The following is a 20681-nucleotide window of genomic DNA, read 5'->3' as shown; positions in this document are numbered from 1 at the left end:
GTTTAAATGTCATAGCTCCGGAGTGCTTCCCAACTCACAGTGCTACCCCTGACCAGCGCACTGGAAACAGATGTCCTAGGACTCACGTGTTTCTGCACAGAACAAGATTGTGTCTTTCCCCTTTATCCTCTTGATTCCCTCTGTCATTCAAGGACAGAGGCACCCTTGAAAAGTCTTCCCCAAAAACAAGGAAGCCACCACACATCCCGGTAGCCCCACATGAAGCAGCCGGTGGTGGCCTCAGGCTCTCTCTGCCACACACTTACAGCCGGAACTCTGTGGTGGGGGGGGGTGAGAAGAGGCTTGGGGCCAGCCCCTACCCGCAGCCTCTGCCCTGGTCCTGATCCTTCTCTCAATGGTGGCCCATCCAGGCAGCTGCAAGGCCAGGTCAGGAGGGTGATAGCAGCCCTCAGTGATGGTCCCTTCAGAAACGGAGGACAAAGTCCTAGATGATTTTCTTACCATGCAGGAGAGCCATGGCTTCCTCAAGTTTGCCGTCAGCATCAACTCCTATTCCAGCCTCTCTGGGCCATACTCTCCTGTGGGTAAGAGGGGACTGACGATATAAACGACCACTGTGAACACTCAGCAGGTTAAGGTATGGAGGGTGGCTGGGGCAGCCCCTTGCACCTGGAGACACCTGGGACCCTAGCCAGCATTGGCGGGATGACGATTACAGAAAGAAACTCTGGTAACCTGTGTCAGTGGTGCCAGGGGCTCACACTGAGGCCCTCTGTCCCTTACCCCATGGCCAGAGTCTGCGCCAGGGACACACAGCAATGCCAGAGCCCAGACTCTCCGGGAGGCCCTCACTGCCTCCTGATTGGCAGCTTTGTGTATGGAAAGTGTCCCTGCCTCCTAAGAGCCATGGCTATGCCAGCCATGTCACTGTGGATTAGCCCCACAACCAAGACGGTGAAGGCCGTGGACGATGTCCAGCCTGGAACTTTCCCCAGCTTTTCTTAGATGTGGACCTGTGTTGGGTGAGTTCATCCTCCTCTAATAACATCTGTATTTTGACTAACACTATAGTGCGCTGACTGAATCAGGGCAACAGTCAATGGCGGTGGGAAGACAGTGAATGCTGTGAAATGATCCCAAAAACCAAAGCTCTTCTCTCAGAAAGAGTTCAAGAGCTGGGGTCAGTGGCAGGGGCCCCCTTGCAGCTTTGCCCTTGGTACCTAGTGATGTTCAGAGCTGTGGTTTGAAATTGGGTTTAAGGTAGTAGAGTCCATCACTGAATTATTTTTTGCCCACTGTGGGGAGCAACCCGGACTGGACTGAGTTACTGGAATTAAGACTTATTCTATGCATCTGCTCTCCCACAATATGGCGCTGGGAGAGGAGAAAATAGCTTCTACGCAGCTGCCTCTTGCCAACTTGAGTGATGACCTCCAGGAGCTGATCCTGCTCCTGATTGGAGGAGAGCAGCATACTCGGCGTGTGGGCAGCCGAGTTAGGATTGGCGGAGGAGGACTATAAAGGAGGAGACGGCATGCACCAGGAACATCTAAGGGGAACACCTGTGCAGCCCCCGAGAGAGCCGGCCGGCAGTGTGCCGCTCCCCCGCGGAAGTGGGGAATGTGGCAGGGGGAACCACCCTTCCACGGAGGTGGAAGGGTCAGCAGCCAACCCGGGAAGAACCAGCAGCAAACCCGGGAAGGGCCGAGCAGATAAAAGAACAACACAGGGTCCTATGTCGTTCCTCCGTGAAGAGGGGGAGCGACAGCCCACTGCTACTTTTGTCCCCTGGGAAGACTGGTCCAGAGGCAGCCATGTTCCCATCCCCTTTGAAGGGGCCCAGACACGTGGTAATGGAGGACATGTCCTGCCATTGTCCACGTGGGCACACCCCAAGTCCAGGAGACTGTACAAGTCATCCTTCACTCAAGTCCAGTGATGTCATGTGTCTCATCTGTGATGTAACACATCCTGTCAGCATTCAATATGTGATGAGGGGTGGTGTTTTAGTGTAGCGGGTTAGGCCACTGCCTGTGATGCCAGCATCCCATATGGGCCCTGGTTCTTGTCCCGGCTGCTCCACTTCTGATCCAGCTCCCTGCTAATGTGCCTGGGAAAGCAGTGGAAGATGGCCCAAGTACTTGTGTCAGGGCTACCCACGTAGGAGACCTGGATGAAGCTCCTGGATCCTGGCTTCAGCCTGGCCCAGTGCTGGCTTTTGCGGCCATCTGGGGAGTGAACCAGCAGATGGAAGATCTCTGTCCATCCCAGCTCCCCAACTGCCCTTCCATCTCCTCCCCTGTGTCGTGGAGCCTCTGTCCTGGGAATGCCCGTCTCTGATGTCGTGGCCACCAGAAGGGGTTTCATTTATTCCCACTGATAGCCCCACCTGGCCCTGCCACTGGACAGGGAAGATCCCAGCCTCCCCTCCCATAAGCCCCTCTTACCTCCCACATCCTCAGCCATCCTCAACCATCCCCCTCCGACCTGGGGAGGAGTTGCCTGGTGATGCCTCTCCCTATACCAGTTGGTGGCTTTGACTTCTGTGCCTCAGGCTTTGTGTCTCTTCAGGGCTTCTTAGGAACTTCAAAGGCTTCACATCTTTTTAAGATCTGCTAAAAATCCTGGGCCAGAATATGCACTTGGACTTTTCTGTATAACGTCAGACCTTAGCATTTTAATCTCTTCCAGTGACACACACATGGTTACTATGCTGACTCTGTGTCTATGAACTCTTACCTCTGGCTGGGATGCTAGAAGTCTAGGACAGTTTGTATTGTGCATTTGTTTTCTAAATCCCTCTTTGTGTAGGGGTGGCCCTTTGGTGCAGTGGTTAAGACGTGGCTTGGGATGCCCATATCCCGTATCAGAGTGCCTGGATTTGAGTCCCAGCTCTGCTTCCTATTCCAGTTCCTTTTAAGGTGTACCCTGAGAGGCAGTGGATCATGGCCCATGTAGTTGGGAGGCTTGAATGGTGTTCTTGGCCCACCCCCTAGCTGTTGTGGGCGTGTAGGGGGAGCCTCTACCCTCTGAGAGGAACTGGCAGGTGCACTGTACAAGCTTTAAAGTATAAGCCCAAATCCTTGACATCATGTGTGAACCTCTATGGATACTTGGATATTTCTGGGCCCAGAACTGTCCCTAGATTCTCCAAGGAGTCCATTCCATAATTCAGGAGACCCTGAATTAATACGCAAATACTGTTCTTGCTTCAATTCTTAATATTGACCTTTATCATAAGACTTTTCCAGGGTGCCCAGATGTTCCTTTTTTGGCTTATAATTTGGGAATCACAACTCTGGTCACCTCTTTCCTCTTTTTTTTTAATTTACTTCTTTCCATTTTATTTGAAAGAAAGAGACAAACAGAGCAAGCTCTTCCACCTTCCAGTACACTCTCCAAATGCCTGCAACAGCCAGGGCTGGGTCAGGCTTAAGCCAGAGGTTCAGAACGCCATCTGGCACTTCACATGGGTAGTAGGGCACCAAGCACTTGAGCCATCACTTGGTGCCTCCGAGGTGTATTAGCTGGATCAGAAGCAAGGGAGCCAGAACTTGAACCAGGCGCGCTCTCATTGGATGCCAGTGTGCCAAGTGGCATCTGAACCCCTGTGCCAAATACCTGCCCCTCCCTTTTCCCCTAGGTTTCACACTTTGCTCACACAACAATGTAAAAGTTCTTTTTAATTCCCTGACAACCAAAACCTCAAGGATCTCTACCACTTTATGTTCTTTGAAACTGCAGACATGTCCTGGAACTTCCTGCCTTCTGTTATCACTACATGTCTGTTAAATGGAGAGTAAACCTCTTTCAGCTCCTGCAGGAAGTTGTTCTACTGTCTAGGGCTGATTTAAAATGTGTTTTCTACTGTTAAGACTCCGGGCACGGGATGTGTACTTAGTCTGAAATGTGTATGTCATAAAATCCTCGGGGAAAGGCATCCAGCTGTCCATGCACTGGGCCCGTGCGTAGCCCTCACGCGTCCGTCTGCTCTGACGTTTGTGGCTCTGCCTGTTGAGCTCTGTGTTGAGATGTTTTTGATGCACTTGTCTGCCTACCACATAAAGCAGCCATCGTTCCCCTCCACGTGTGGAGGCCTGGGCCTCCCCGTGCGTGAAGTTCCACTGTTGACATTTGTGCGTTCCCAGCGTTTCTTCTTGTATCCTAGTCCTGCATCTTACAGCTGTGGTGCTCTCTGGAATTTAGATTCCATGAAAAGCACAGGCCTCTAAAATGTTAGCACTTCCATCAGAATTCTACAGATGCTTTTAGCTGTGTTGTGAACGAACGATCCAAAGCCCCTTGTGCCCAAAGCTCATGAAGGCTCAACTCTAAATCCATTCTAAAATCGTTGCCAGAAGAACCAAGAAAAGGAGGGTTGTGGTCTGCACCTTGGCATGGAATTTTACGTGCGGGGACAGGCACAGCGATGGTGTTGGAGCTGTCTGCAGGATTCATTGGCTCCCACCGGGCGGGGGCGGCCAGGTCTCCACACCAGCCAATAGTTCATATGACTAACCCCAGCGTGTGCCCAGTCCACCGCCCCCATCAGCACACACGGGGAATGCTAATGAGGCCTCGGAATGACTGATTCTCCCCACACCCAGGCCAGAGCCCTCCACAGGGAAACAGCCTCCAGGACAGGTGGCTGCAAAGGATTCCATCTGAAGTGGGAACCCTCGGAACCTCTCGGGGGGAGAGTAGAACACCTGCCCCTGCAAGGTGTTTTCTGGATGGCGCAGCTGAGCTGGAGGCGCAGTGCTGTGACGGTTCCAAAACTTTGTTTCTTACTAGTTTTATTTATTTATTTGAGAGAGCTCCCATCTACTGGTTCTCTCCGCAAATACTCGTAACAGCCGAGACAAGGCCAAGGCCGGATCCAGGGACCAGGAACTCAACCAGGGCTTCCCAGAGTTGAGTGTCAGCAACACAAGTACCAGAGCCATCACCACGGCCCCCTGGGGCTGCACTCACAGAAGCCGGAGTCAGACGTTCGGTGACATTTCGTAGATATCTATTCAAACATTCCACAACTGTATGTGTTTCTAAAGCTTCTTAACCTAAACTTTAACATCTAAGGCACGTTCATGTGACATCCAAGTGTCTGGTGACACTTCCTACACCTCACTGCGATCAGGAGTTGGTGGACACGGCATGACAAGAGTGCACAGAGACTGTACGCACTACACATGCCACAGGAAGCACTGCCACGCTTCAGGTCCAGCTGACCTCAGAAAGTCACAAACATGGGAAAGCCATCGTGCAGTGCCACAGCTGGACGCAGGAAGCCCCACTCGGCGGCCACGATGAGGCAGCAACACCCCCAGAAGGGCCTGCAAAGCTGTCCTCAGGCTTACCCCGTGCACCCCAGCTCTCAGAGCTTCTTCCAGTACAGAACACAGCAGGGGCCCAAGCACTTGGGCCATCCTCCGCTGCTTTCCCAGGCCATTAGCAGGGAGCTGGATGGGAAGTGGAACAGCCGGGTCTCAAACCAGCCGGCATCACAGGCTTAACCTGCTGCCCATCCCTGGCCCAAACATTGATATTCTTTTTTTGACAGGTAGAGTTATAGACAGAGAGAGAGACAGAGAGAAAGGTCTTCCTTCCGTTGGTTCACGCCCCAAATGGCTGCTCCGGCCGGCGCTGCACCGATCCGAAGCTGGGAGCCAGGTGCTTCCTCCTGGTCTCCTATGTGAGTGCAGGGCCCAAGCACCTGGGCCATCCTCCACTGCCTTCCCGGGCCACAGCAGAGAGCTGGACTGGAAGAGGAGCAGTTGGGACTAGAACTGGCACCCATATGGGATGCCAGCACCGCAGGCAGAGGATCAACCAAGTGAGCCACGGCGCCAGCTCCGACACTAATAGTCTTAAAGCAGCTCAAAATTAGTCTGTCAGACACACTGAAAAGAAGTCAGAAAAAGTGAAAATGTCAGAGTAGGTGGGGCACATCGTAGATGAAGCAAAGCTAAAGTCCAAGTTTCTCTGATTTCTCTGAAAGGCTGCAGACGTGCTCACTGCTCTGATTGTTGCCTGAAGGTTGTTAATTATTTTCTCTGTGTGTGTGTGTGTGTGTGTGTGTGGCAGGGATGGGTGTCCTAGCCTGAACTGAAAACTCTAAGAATTTTATATCATTCCAAAAGATTATCTTACCTAAGTAGGGACAAATGCACATTCCTCAGTTTAGGCCATACCACAAGTACTACGCACTAAACATAACTAAATGAGTGAGGGATGTTGTAATATTTTGGTACTGGTTAACTCCATGAGAAATGTGGGAACAAATATTTCTAATGTTGATTCATTATTTATTTTCTCATCTACTTTAAACAGAAGAGGAGAGAGAGAGAGGGAGAGGGAGACAGAGAGACAGAGAGAGAGAGAGAATCTTCCATCCTCTGGTGCCCTTAGCAGCCAGAGCTGGCCAGAGGAAGCCAGGAACCAAGAGCTCCATCTGGGAGCCCAAGCACTTGGGTCATCGTCCACTGCCTCCCAGAAAGCAATAGCAGGGAGCTGGACTGGAAGCAGAGCAGCCCGGACTCACTGAACTGTGCTCTGATAAGGGATGTGGGTGTCCAATGCCGTGCCCTAACCTGCTGCACCACATGCCCCAACCTCATTTTTTAATCAATAAAATGATCTCTGAACTTGAGTCTTCCCATTTGTATAATAAGCAGAAGAACTCCTACCAGCCATCTCAAAAGATCACGATGACTGTGATTGTGCACTTGAAATGTGCTCTAAGACTGTATCGTGCTGAGCCTGTGTTCCTTATTCAAGTTTTGACAACGGAGACAACTGTTTACAGAACTGTGGGTATGCTCTGACCTTGCTGGAAAGCAGGTTCCTGCTCCAGTTAGAACGGGAAAGATTCTGGGCAGGAGGCGGGAATGGAAACGAAATGGGTAAGACCAGAACCACAGCAGTGATTTCAGGCTTCCCTGAGAATGAGGGAAAATCTACCTGAAATCACGAAACCTTCTTTTTTTGTTTATTTATTTATTTTTTCTTTTCTTTAAAAAAAAAGTTCCCACTTCGTTTCTTCATTTCTTTTTTTTTTCTTTTTTTTTTTTAAATTTATTTGACAGGTAGAGTTACAGACAGTGAGAGAGAGAGACAGAGAGAAATGTCCTCCCTCCATTGGTTCACTCCCTAAATGGCCACCACGGCTGGCGCTGCGCTGATCCGAAGCCAGGAGCCAGGTGCTTCCTCCTGGTCTCCCGTGCGGGTGCAGGGGCCCAAGCATCTGGGCCATCCTCCACTGCCCTCCCAGGCCACAGCAGAGAGCTAGACTGGAAGAGGAGCAACCGGGACTAGAACCCGGCGCCCATATGGGATGCCGACGCTGCAGGCGGAGGATTAACCAAGTGAGCCACAGCGCCAGCCCCATGAAACCTTCTTAAAAAAAATTTCTTTATTTATTTTAAAGGCAGAGTTAGAGTAGAAAAGAGAGAGAGTCTATCCACTGGTTTACTCCCCAGATGGCCACAACACCCAGGGCTGGGCGGGTCTGAAGCTTCTTCCTGGTCTCCCACATGGGTGGCAGGCGCCCAAGCACTTGGGCCAGCTTCTGCTGCTTTCCCAGGCCCCTAGCAAGGAGCTGGACTGGATGTGGAGAGCTGGGACTTGAACCAGCACCCATATGACATGCCAGCATAAGAGGCGGCGGCTTTGCCTGCTGTGCCACAACATTGGCCCTGACACAGGGATGTTCCCACTGACTTGAAATTCGATGTAATTTCTATAATTTTTTCTTTGGGACATACAAATGAGGTTTTCATAGGATTTTGTTTATTATGAACTTTTAAGGCTATTAACTTAAAACAAAGGTATTTAACATTATATAGATATTCAACATTATTATTTAAGCATTATTCAAGTAGTAAATGGTCTTACATATTGCCAACTACATCTATCAAAGATAAAATTTGATAGCAAATCTAACAGCTGATTCTGTTGGTTTTTCATGTGTTTCTAAGAGCTTATGCTTTCTATACGTAAATAAGGAACAATCTAATGAATAACAAGCAGTTGGATATTTATTTTACATATATTTTTGTTATGATTCTCATGGTTCTATTTAGTGCTTAGCTGATATTAATTCTGCTAAGCTGCTGTGCCACAGCGCCAGCCCCAAAACCATGTTCTGAGTGTGACCTACAGGTGGCATTCACTGTGCAGGTGGGAAACCGCCTGACTGCCATCGTCCCAAGGCTGGGGCCTGAAATGCAGCGGAGGGTCCCGGGAGGAAATGACAAAGAACCCAGACTCTGCTGTGTTTGGATGCAGTCCAAACTTGAACGTGGTTTTAACTGACTGCACATCCAGGGAGGAATTTGACTGTGCTAATACTGAAAAGGAGCACTGGATGAGAAACGAGAGGCCAAAACCAACAGATCTGAGGAAGGCACTGTGACATGATTCTGTGTCAATAGACTGACGGGGTCAGCAGGGGCCGTGCGAGCGCTCCGTCTTTCAGGCGCAGCTCGCAGACCGCAGGGAACAAAAGGCATCGCCGTAAATCGTGAGAGCGCGTGGAAAAGCGGTAGGAAATGGCACTGCATAGCTCAAAGGGTCTATTCTGCTGCCTTTCTCCCCGCTTTCAGCCTCAGGTGACGTACTGTAACCTCTGATAGCAACATGTCTGTGTGTCGTCTCAATAATCAGAGTCAGCCGTCAGGTTCAATGACAAGCTGAGCCGTCTCTGCCCCCAGATCCGCTATGTCTCAGTGGAAGGAACCACGACAACCCTTCTGGGCGGGACGCAGGGATTAAATCCAGCCTGCATGGGGGCTGCTGCACTGCACGGGCAGGGGGTGTGAAGGCTGCCTCAGCCACGAGGAGCAGCCTCTGCTAAGCAAGTCTGAAGCTCCAACAGCACAAGGCAACCAGTTGTCACAAAATGGCTGCAGACTGATGAGCCATGGCCCAGAGACGCTCCAGGGGACTTAGGGAAAATGGCTTTTTTCTCTACAAAGAAAGCTCTTTCCACTGTGAGGCTGCAGGTGCTTGACAGTCTACACACCCCATGGGTCTGTGGACCCAGCTCCTGTAGGCAGTGATGCCAAGGTCCTCTCGCCAATGCAAGGCCCAGGCCTAGCCCTCGTCGGTGGCACTGGCTCTCCGCTATGCCATCCGGCCTCACCTGCTTGTCTTCTAGCAGGGGACCCAGCCCGATGGGAGCACCGGGACTTTCCCACAAGAGAGGACTTTTTCTGTTAACTCTAACTACTGAAGCATCACTCGAGCTGTCACTTGATGGCATGGCAGAGACGAGATCTGAGATTCTGTGTCTAAGCTAACGTGTAGTGCTCAGTGCATGCCAGATGGCCTTGAGTGCTCTCTGGACAAGTGTGGGCTCATTAAGTCCCCACAAGTCCCTGTTCACAGTGCAGAAGCAAAGCAGGGAGGCAGGGCCGGGCCAGGCAGTGCAGGCCCAGAGCCCAGTGCACAGAGACTATTTGTTCAGGGTGCAGCCTGGATCTGAGGAACACATTTCCCAAAGGCCCTGTCCAGTGCACAGTGTCCAGGTCACAGGCTTTGGCAAACAAATGCCAGATAACATCTGAACTTTCCATCGTCTGTTTTATACCTTGCCCAAAGCGCATCTAGAGTAAAGGACCAGCTGAGGTTCCGCTGTGTCCACCACAGATTTCTGCAGACAAACATGAAACACATGAAAGCAAAAGCAAACGCTCACTTGCAGGCCCCCTCCAGCACCAAGTAACACAAAGCCACGACCTCTGGGTCACGTCGTGCTACCGCAGACGGCGCCTTCCCCTGTCCCTTCAGCTGCCTCTGTAAATCCGCATTTGCAAGCCCACACGTGCGTGGCTTCACATCTGGTTTACAAGCACAGGAAGGCCCTGCTCCCCCACGGAGCCCTCAGAGGCAGGGGCACACAATCTTCACTCAAACCCCACGGTGCCCCTGCAAGTCCTCCTAACCCTCCTAAGTGACGTCCAGCACCCAAGCTGAACTTCCCATCCCTGCCAAAGGCACATGCATGGGACGCATAGGACTTCCTGGCTGCACTCACTGTCCTGCGCCTTGAAGCCCCTGCAAGTGAGAGTCCACCCAGAGTCAGCTTCAGGAAGAAGCCAGGACTCGGTCATCAGCCAGCTAACTTCTGGCACTGGAATCGCGCCTAAGGGGTTAACGACATAGGCAGGATGTCCCGGCTGACAGCACATCTGGCGTGGCCTGGTCCTGGGACTGTTGTATAATGAGGTGCTAACAGAGCCAGCTACAGCTGCCCCCCACAGAAACCTGTGTGTGTGTCCTGCACTTAACCCCCTCGCTGCAGCAGGTGAAATTCCAGAACAGCCCATGCAGGGGTCGTGTTAGCAGGAGTGTGCTTCCCTTGAGAACCTGTGGACCAAAATGTAGTCATCCCTGGGAAAGGCAGAGCAGAGAAGGGACTGGCGGGGGCGTTCTCATAGGCCCAGGACCCTGGCTGCCTCTTCTCATGCCCATTTCCCTAAGCACTGCCTGTGAAACACAAAGCGACAGGCAGGATGTAGTAACTAATCCCAGAAAAGCAGCAGAGGGCCCCAGCCTGTGAACTCGCCACAGATGGACTGAATGGTTGAGTGATTGCCGCATGGACATCATCCGAGCAGAGTGAGGCGGGAGACCAGGTTCTACCTGCAGCCCTGCCACTACCACCCACCACTGCAGCCAGCACAGTCGTCTTCCTGCCTGGCTCAGGTCTGTCCACACATAACCTAGGGAGGTCAGTCAGGTAACCTCTGAGTCCCTTTCCAGTTTATAATCTGTCCTGTGACTCAGACTGAACCTCAGTGTGTGTATAGAAAGAGACAGACAGCTGCTAGGGCCTCAGATGAATCCAGACAGGCTGCAGAGGGTTGGACCAGGCATGAAAATCAAGGAGCCAAATCACTTCTGGCTCCTTCTTCATGCAGGCTATGTGGGTGCTCACAGAGAGACCTGTGTTCTCTCCATTCCCTCTCCCCTTCCTAACATCTGCCATGCACAAGAGGAACAGCGCAGTGCGGACAAGGCAGAGCTAAAACAATGCCATTCTCCATCGTTTCTGAGAAACACAGCTCTTTCCATTGTAATGTGCCATGCCTGAGTTATTCTTTAACAAATTTACTATTCTTAAATTCCTCAGTTCTGGGGTTAGTGCTCTGGCACAGTGGGTTAAGCCACCCTCTGCAGCACCAGCTTCCCACCTGGATGCTGATTTGAGTCCCAGCTGCTCCATTTCTGATCCAGCTTCCTGCTAATGCGCCTGGAAATGCAGCGGAGGATGGCCCAAGTCCCTGGGCTCCTGCACCCACGTGGGAGACCGGATGAAGTTCGTATCTCCTGGCTTCAGTCTGGCCCCGCCCTGGGCATTGTGGCCACTTGGGGAATGAAACAGCAGATAGAAGACCTCTGTCTCTCCCTCTTTCTCTCTGTAATTCTAATTTTCAAATAAATATATCTAAGATAAAAAATTTAAATTTCTCAGTCTTAATTTCTAATATGGTAAATATTGATCAGTAAAACCTATCTAAACAAAACTCTGGGTTCCTCAGTCATTTCTTTTTCTTTCTTTTTTTTTTTTTTTAGATTTATTTATTTACTTTGAAAGAGTTACAGAGAGTTACAGAGAGAGGAGAGGCAGAGAGAGGTCTTCCATGCGATGGTTCACTCCCCAATTGGCCACAATGGCCAGAGCTGCGCCGATCCGAAGCCAGGAGCCAGGAGCTTCCTCTGGGTCTCCCACGTGGATGCAGGGGCCCAAGAACTTGGGCCATCTTCTACTGCTTTCCCAGGCCACAGCAGAAAGCTGGATTGGAAGTGGAGCAGCCGGGTCTCAAACTGGCGCCCTTATGGGATGCCGGTGCTACAGGCGGCAGCTTTACCCGCTACACCACAGCGTCGCACCCCCCAGTCATTTCTGACAGTGCATGGGGCCCTGAGACTGGAGCGTTCAGCCACAGCTCCTGCAGGGGTCCAGGGGATGCCCAGGAGCTGCTTGGCACTGGGCATGGATGCTCTTGCCTCCTTGGGGACAGTGGTTCCCACCTCGCAGGGCTGTCACCAGACTCAGAGCTGACACAGGTGCCTCCCCCAGTGACACCATGCATCCACTGTAATCCTATGTGCTTTCCTTCCCCCTTTCCCACATGTACCCTCCCACCTCCTCTCCCTCTTGGTGGGTCTGCCGTTGCCTGGCCAGGCTAGGAAGTGTTGTCTTTGACTAGCAGATGGCCGTGGCCGGTGCTGCTCTGGGGGCTGAACATGAAGCTGCCCTGTGCGGTGTGACCCCCAGACCCTACCCCCACCCATCGGCACTGCGCTGCGTGCCAGCTGCACTTTGAATGTGGCCTTCACAGAAGCCCCGTCAGCAAACGACAACAGGAAAACCAAAGTAAGTGAGGCTGTGTTTCTAAAAACATGCTTTGTCAGGTGGAATGTAGAGCAAACAGTAGCCCCGGGAATAGTCAACGCAACAGAAGAAGGAAGTTGAGGGAAATGTAAGCAACGACCCTCGCTCCTCAGAGGAAAAGGTGGCGTCTGTCCAAGCTCTTCTCAGTGTGCACTGTGTTCTCCCACAGCGTCCGGCTCCTCTGTGAGCACCCTTGTGCCACCACCTGCTTTAAATACAGAATGTGATGGGCCCAAGTCCCGCCCCGTGCCCACCACAGGGCCACTTAACCTGGGCGAGGCGCTTTGTGAATATCTGTAAACGTATGTTTTGCATGTTTTGCATGCATATTAGTTTTCTTTTTCTTTTTTTTTTTTTAACTTTTTTTTTTTTTGACAGGCAGAGTGGACAGTGAGAGAGAGAGAGAGACAGAGAGAAAGGTCTTCCTTTGCCGTTGGTTCACCCTCCAATGGCCGCCACGGCTGGCGCGCTGCCGCTAGCGCACCGCGCTGATCTGAAGGCAGGAGCCAGGTGCTTCTCCTGGTCTCCCATGGGGTGCAGGGCCCAAGCACTTGGGCCATCCTCCACTGCCTTCCCGGGCCACAGCAGAGAGCTGGTCTGGAAGAGGGGCAACCGGGACAGAATCCGGCGCCCTGACCGGGACTAGAACCCGGTGTGCCGGCGCCGCAAGGCGGAGGATTAGCCTAGTGAGCCGCGGCGCCAGCCCATATTAGTTTTCTACTTTCATTGAGATTTCTTCTTATAATTTTTATTCATTTCCATTTTATTTGAGAGAGAGAGATTGATTTTCCATCTGCTAGTTCACCTCCCAAATGCCAGAGCTGGGTCAGCCAAAGCCAGGACCCCAGGCAGATCTCCCACGTGAGTGGTGGGAACCAACTACTTGAGCCTCCCAGGATGCACATTAGCAGGAAGCTGGATGGGAAGCAGAGTGTTCAGGCCTTGAACCAGGCACTCCAACAGGGACGCATGTGTCCGAGCAGCACTGTACCTCCTGCACCAAACCCCAGCTCGTTAGGTCTCTTATCTGTGTTTGCATGCAAAGTTTTCCTTCATCTCGACACTCGGCATGTTGCTGTGCCTACTTTATAATTTAGGAAACTGAAGGCCAGAGAAAGCAGCAAACTTGCCCAAAGCCCCAGAACACTGATTTGACTGAACTGAAACTGGAACACCAACAAAACGGGAGGATTTAAAGGCTGGAGGGGTGGGGGATGTACAGGAGGGGACAAGCCAAGGGAGGGACTGGGTTATTTTTGTCTGGGGGGTTGCCACTTAGGCAAATCTGCTCTTCTGTGGAAACACAGCCGCTTCACTGCCCAGAGACTCACGCTGTACGTCCTCCAGGAACGCCAAGACTGACTTCGCCGCCGACTTTTACTTACTGATTTGTTTGTTTACACACTGGCCACCTGGGCAGTCCTGTTCCAAGCGGGATTTTACCGAAGGTCTGCCCAGGCTGTTTTCTATTTGGGCTCCTCCTGAATAGAGGGTTTGTAAGTTGAGAACTGTCTGTATTGCCTGAGTGATGTCATTAAATATATATTTGGTCAGTCCAAAACTATCTGGCATCTGTCCTTTACCAACATTACTGAGCACTTGAGTTTCCCAATCACGCAGGCTTAGAAAGCACAGCCAAATCGAATGACGGTCAAGCCTGTGCAGTGGCTCCAGTGGACCCCCCCCCCCCCCACAGAAGAGACCGAAGCTCACAGAAGATTCACTGTAACGGAATGCAAAGAGAGACCCTCTGAGCCACCAGCTTTTCTGACTCTGTATGTTTAAATACACACTGGACTCGACTACTGAAAAATGCTGGCCTGCATGACATAGCAGCCACCTAAGCTAGGACAAGCTGTTCTTTGTTTGAAGGTGCCCCGGGGACGCAAGCCGAAATGATTTTTAGTGACAGTGACAGAGTTAAGCTAATAAACTACGCTCTTTCGCCTTTTTGTTTATTTACTTATTGGTAACTTAACAGCTCTTCCTACTAGAACTCTCTGCGAGAATGGAAACATCTCTATCCGTACTGTCCAACACAGCAGCCTCTAATCACACGTGACCATCAGGTTCTTAAATGTTACTAATGCTACTGAAGAACTTAATTGTTCATTGTATTTCCTTTATTCGATCTAAATAGCTGGTGTCACCACGTGGGAGACATCTTTGAACAGGTCGTGCAAAATGCTTACTGTGAAAAAACAAAACTATGCATGGATTGCAAAAATTTTCGCACCAAAATAAATTCACAGTAACTCGTCACAACATGTCTGAACCTAGTCTGAGGCACTAAGTTTGAGACATCAGAGCTAAACTTGCAGCATGAAAAAGATCCAAATTGTGGGGAAGGTTGGATGGAAGGATACTGAAAGCACTGATGTGTCACCAAAATTTATGGGGACAATGCCCAAAGAAATCAATGGTTCACCAATGTGTAACTCGTTCTAAGAATGGACAAGACAACACTGAATGGAAGCGTGGGGCAGCAGGTTATCCACATCAGTTCTTGGAGGAAAAGTTCTTCTTGCTCGTGCCCTCATGCAAGAGGACCAACGATTAGCAGCAGCAGCAGCAGCGAGCACCCAGAAATCTCAATGGGCTCAGCTTACACAATCCTGACAAGGAAAGCAGAGCAAACCTGCTGTCAACGGGTGCCAAAACCGCTGTGCCCAGATCAGCTCCAGACAAGCTGCAGAGCTTTCAACGTGGGGTCGAGATCCCGGGAAGACGCAGAGCAGGAAGGACACACGACTTTACCAGCACAACCAAAGCAATGGTTACCATGGAAATACAGCGGTCCAGTCAGTGTAAGAGGGGACCAGTCAAGGGGCCACCACTGTGGCGCGTGAGGTTAAGCGATGCAGGCATCCCATGGGGGAGTGCTGGTTTGTGTCCCAGCTGCTCTGCTTCCAATCCAGCTCTAATGTGGTATGTGCCAGGGGAAGCAGCAGATGACCCGTGCTTGAGCCCCTGCCGCCTGCACTGGACACCCAGATGGAGGTCTAGGCTCCTGGCTTCGGTGTGACCCGGCCCCTGACCCTTAAAGTCATCTGGGGAGTGAACCAGCAGATGGAAGATCAATCTATTTCTCTTTCTCTCTGACACAGCGCCTTTCAGAAGAAGACTGTTAAAGAGCAAAGCTTATGGCAACAGTTTCTTGGATTTTCCACGTTGACTTTCTGGAGGGCCAAAGAATGATAACACCAGTGCTGTTTGTGTTTTGAGAAAATTAGCCAAAGTCTTAGCAGTAAAACACACAGAAAAAGCTTCTCCACTGTGGAAAAGCCCTTGCTCACTCCTCTCATCCAGCAAGGTCAGTTTTGCAAGAGCTCTGATGGAAAATCATGAGGCATCCACCTTACAATCGTGGTTCAGCTCCTTTTGATGTTTGCGTCTTAATCTTTTTTTTTTTTTTTGTAAACTTTTACTTATTTATTTGAAACGCGGAGTTACAGAGAGGCAGAGACAGAGAGAAAAAGAGGAAGACAGAGATAATCTTCCATCCACTGGTTCACTCTCCAAATGGCTGCAATGGGCGGAGCAGGGCCAATCCGAAGCCAGGAGGCAGCTTCATTTGGGTCTCCCACGCAGGTGCAGGGGCCCAAGGACTTGGGCCATCTTCTGCTGCTTTCCCAGGCCATAGCAGAGAGCTGGATCAGAAGTGGAGCAGCCGGGTCTTGGGATGCCAGCACTGCAGACAGCAGCTTTATCTGCTACGTCACAGCACCGGCCCCATACTTCTTAATCTTTAAAAAAAATTTAAAGGACACCGATTTTTCTCCAGTTAATAGAAAATGGACTGCCTTGACCTGGTTGAATTGAGAACCCCCAATTCTTTGGAGATGGACTTAATGCTGGTATCACATGATATACAAGTGTTTGAAACTTCACAGAGCTTATGCCCAGCACCGTGGTGCAGTGGATTAAGCTACCACCTGCAACCTCAGCATCTTATGTGAGTGCCAGTTCAAGTCCCAAAGGCTTCCCTTCTAATCTAGCTCCCTGCTAACGCGCCAGGAGAAGCAGCAGCAGATGGCCCAACTACTCAAACCCCGTCACCCACGGGGGAGATCCCGATGGAGTTCCACACTCCTGGCTCAGCCTGGCCGGCCCCTGCTGTCGCAGCCATTTGGAGAGTGAACCAGCAGATGGAAGACCTCCCACTGGCTCTCCCCTTCTCTCTGTAACTCTGCCTTTCAAATAAATTAATATTTTTAAAATACAATTTTTATCTTTTAATTCAATTTTTCCATAAAACTTTTGAAGTCCTCTTGGAGAGAGTGGTTACAAGTTCTCCTTCGGCAAGCAAAAAAAAAAAAAAAAAAATCCTGTGAGTCTATCATTTTAAAGACGCCCCGGATCATGAGGCTGGGGTTAAGGCTGTCGTTGTTCAATCTCTAACCATTACTTAGATGTTAAAATAAACTTAGCTAAATGATCACAAATTTTCCTAAGTTTTATTCCTACTTAATAAACACCAAAAAGCTATATTACATGCAAAACAAGTGGGACTGAAAACCTACATCTGCCGTGTGCAGTTCATATCTGCATGTCCTTGGATTCAGAGGGAAGCCAAGGAAACGTGAGAAGGGAGGGGGCCTGTGTTCCGGGGCGGTGCTGGCTCCTGCACGCTAAGTCCCAGCTCAAGACAGCCACGGAAGTGTGTCCTTTCAGCTCCCCAGCTCCTTGCTACGCCTGGGAACACAGAAGACAGAATGCCTGTCTCTGAAGCACAGCCAGGCCGCAGACAAGGGCAGCGCCTGGGCGCCACGAGCCTTTGGGACGCTCCTCACCAGCCATGCGGGTCAGCGAGGGTTTCAGACGCGTCAAAGAAGGTTCCAGAACGAACAGCACCTTCCTGTGACGGCTGGCCACTCTCGTGTCTCCTGGAAAGCTCCCTTTCTTTGGCATCGTGCCAGGGACTCTCGGGGTGCGCACTCCCGAGTCCGCTGGACCGATAGCTGCTCGGCACGCACTGACACTGGAGCGCCCGCGCGTCCTCCCGGAAGGAGGCCCGAGGCGGCCAGCAGGCTCCGATTAAAGTTCTGACGTCAAACACCTCAGTAACCGCCCCCGTGACACCCGGCTACCTGGGCCCTGCACCCATGCCCGCCCCAGAGCGCCCCTGCAGATGCAGCGTGGTTTTCTGACCGGCCGGAACGCCACTAGGTCTCCAAAACGCGCTGGAGGGAGGCTGAAGCAAGGCGAGGGGGAAAACCCCACCCAAGTCCCGCACACGGCCGCAGCAGGGGCTTCACCGGGCGGACAGGCCGGCCCCATCTCCTGGTCTGCGCAAGGCCGGGAACAGCGGCACCAACAGCCTCACACGGCGCCCGCCGGGCGCAGCGGCCACGCTTCCGGCCATCGCTGCGACCGCAGAGCCCCGCGCGACGGCGACCAACCGGGGCCCACGGCCAGCGCGGGCCCTGCGCGGCCGGACGGCCGGGAGAGCGGCCGCCTCGGGGCCTCTGCCCAGCGAAGCCCGGGCGTCCTCGGGGGCGCACGCCCGCCCCGGCCCGGGGCCGGCCCGCCGCGGGGCCACGTGGCGGCCCCGCCTCCCCTCCCCCTCCGGCTGTTCTCGCCGCCCGCCGTCCCCACACTTCCCTGTCCCCTCCCCCGCTCTCCCCACACCTCCCCTCCCCCCTCCCCGTCCCAGTCCGCGCGCGGGCTCGGTGAGTCACGGGTCACGTGATCGGGCGAGTCCGGCGCGCCGAGCCTCAGTGGAAATTTCCGGAGGCCCTGCTGCGCCTGCGCCGCGGAGGCCCCGCCCCGCCCGCTGCGGCCGCGCGCTGGCCCCGCCCGCTCCCCTTCGCGCCCTTTCGCCGCCGCCCCTGGGCCGCGAGCGGGGCCTCGGCGCCTTGGTGGCTGCCGCCCGGAGGCCCCCGCCTGCGCCGGGCTCGGGAAGAAGCGCCACCGCGACCTAACCGTGCGAAAGCGGACTCGTCCCCACCCCGCGACACTTCCCTAGCTCTCCCCGACCCAAGGGTTTATCCCTGAGGAAGCAGCTGGGAGCGCTAGGCGCCCTTCTGCAGCCTGGGTGACCCGGCCACGGCCACGCGGTGACAGTGGGACCCGAGGGAGGTGCAGTCCCGGGTCGCCGGGGCGGTGGGCCGGATGCACGAGGTGCCAAAGGCCGCAGCCAAAACAGTGGGAGTTGTGCTGGAGCCTGTATGTTAAGCACTTCCCGTTTAAGAACCAGAATTGCAGGTATGTTCATTTTAATAAATCCTTAGTTCAGTATCTTAGCCCTGGGCAAAGAAACAGCCAGGAGCTGACCGCAGGCCAGGAAGGCGGGTCCACTGTGGCCTCAGCGGTCTTAGGTGGAATACAGTGACACACTCCAGGGGAATAGCAGAGGCATTCCGAAGTCAGCCTGGTGTGCAAATCTGTGAGAGTCTGGAATTTCTGACTTCAAGACCATGAGGGCCTCGCTCTGACACAACTGCTGACTTCCTGATGCAGCCTGGGGGCATTCTGAGCCTCCCTCAGGACTTTGCTCCCACATTTCCTGTGCAAGCTAATTAGCAGGTGTCTGTTTACACAGTCAAAGAACCGGCAAGTCCTTAATCTCTCTGCCTCTGTTTTCTCTCGCGTTCATTGGGAAATGTCACACCTAGGGAAGTGGACCCTTGCAGCGCCACACGGAAAGGCCAGCCTCGGTAGACCTTGGAAGGGACATCCTTGGCCGCCTTGTGTGCGGATGATACACACAAGAGCACTGATGCCAGCCCCTGGAACGGTCTTCCGTTTTGGTAGAATTGAATTTGTTTATACAATAGCTGTAAAACCATCTAAGTTTTTCTAAGATTTTTTTAAATGCTTTGTTCCCCACTTGTAATTTCAAGTTCTCATTTACTTGAAAGGCAGAGAGAGAGAGAGAGCGAGCTGCTGGTTGGTTCACTCCCCAAATGTTTGCAACAGCCTGGCCTGGGCCAGAACGAAGCCAAAAACCTCGAACTCCATCCAGGTTTCCCATGTGGGCAGCAGGAAGCCAAGCACTTGAGCCATGGCCTTCTGCCTCCGGGTGTGCATTAGCAGGAAGCTGCAGTCAGAAGTGGAACAGGGATTCGAACCCTGGCACTGAGTGTGGGATGCAGCTGTCTCAAGTGGCATTTTCACTTGGCCATAGTTGTCCAATCTCTAACCATTACTTAGATGTTAAAATAAACTTAGCTAAATGAAAAAAAAAATGTTCAGAAGTTTTATTCCTACTCAATGAACACCAAAAAACTACTACATGCAAAGGTCCTCCCTTTCACACTATCACTCGACGCCCTGCAGGCCTGAGTAGTTGGGTCATGTGCTGCTGCACCAGGTGCCTGCTCCTGTAAGATATATTTAAGGCTGAGTTTCGGGGGCACCGTAACTTTCTCACTGAAAAATGAGCACCATAAGCACAAATCACAGGTTGTGCACACATCGGCACTCACAACAAAATGTGTGTTTCTATGCACGGCTGTTATCCCCAGCCCTGGCCCATGGATCTGAGGCATCGACAGTAGCACGCTCAACCGACACCGCTTTGTTCCCCAGCGGATGTGGCCCTGGCTGCCTGTGACTCCTGAACCCCTGAAGCCACCATGTGCCCAGGGCAGGAGACCTCCCAGCATGGTGACAGCGTGGCAGTGAAAGAATGACTGGCACTTAGTCTCCACGACCAGTTCCTGGTCTTCAAGAGATGATCAATTATTGTTGGTTTTAGCTGCTGATTTGGGAATAACTGCTGTGTAGCAGTTGGTACCTAATGAAGTAAGCTTGAAAACCAGAAAAACACGGCAAAGCCAGCAAAACGTTCCCAGAGTCAGCACTCTTGATTGTGGTCGGGACCTCCTGACGAAGATTAGACACAACCCTTCACTTACTGAGCACTCTCTGAAGACGATCCAGCGTAAGATACACAAAATGATAAGAAGAAAAAGAGTTGAGAGAGGGATTTGCTAAGGGAAATGGGAGAGACTACTCTGAAAAGATAGGGAATGTGACGACATGAGAACCTGCAGGGCAGGATGTGAAAGGAAGGAAAGCAGGCACAGGACATGAGCACCGACAGAACCCAGCAAGACTGAGCTCTTGGAGGCATGGGGCAGGGGGACTGGGGAGAGGTTCGTCAGGGGACACGAGATCTGTTAGATGGAGAGAGTAAGTTCAAGAGATCACTTGCACACCATAGCAGCTGTGGTTAACAAAATATTGTATTTTTTTTAAGACTGACTCATTTGAAAGGCAGAGCAACAGAGAGGGAGAGACAGAAAGAAAGAGGTCTTCCATCCACTGGTCTAGTCCCCAAATGGCTGCAACATCCAGGTCTGGACTGGACAGG

The 20681-nt window shown here is 52.2% G+C and overlaps 1 long non-coding RNA gene across 1 annotated transcript; it reads right to left on the bottom strand.

Moving 5' to 3' along the window:
- Window positions 1–16802: 16802 nt before the first annotated feature.
- LOC138843914 (uncharacterized) lies at window positions 16803–17653 on the bottom strand. The gene is made up of 2 exons (XR_011379117.1): window positions 17155–17653; window positions 16803–17056 (listed from the first exon to the last, which is right to left on the bottom strand). It is a non-coding gene; the product is annotated as an uncharacterized lncRNA (long non-coding RNA).
- Between the last annotated feature and the right edge of the window lie 3028 nt (window positions 17654–20681).

This window comes from Oryctolagus cuniculus, chromosome 9, assembly GCF_964237555.1.
Source record: "Oryctolagus cuniculus chromosome 9, mOryCun1.1, whole genome shotgun sequence".
NCBI lineage: Eukaryota > Metazoa > Chordata > Mammalia > Lagomorpha > Leporidae > Oryctolagus > Oryctolagus cuniculus.
Note: the sequence above shows the minus strand (reverse complement) of the source record. Positions and strands in the feature narration are given on the sequence as shown.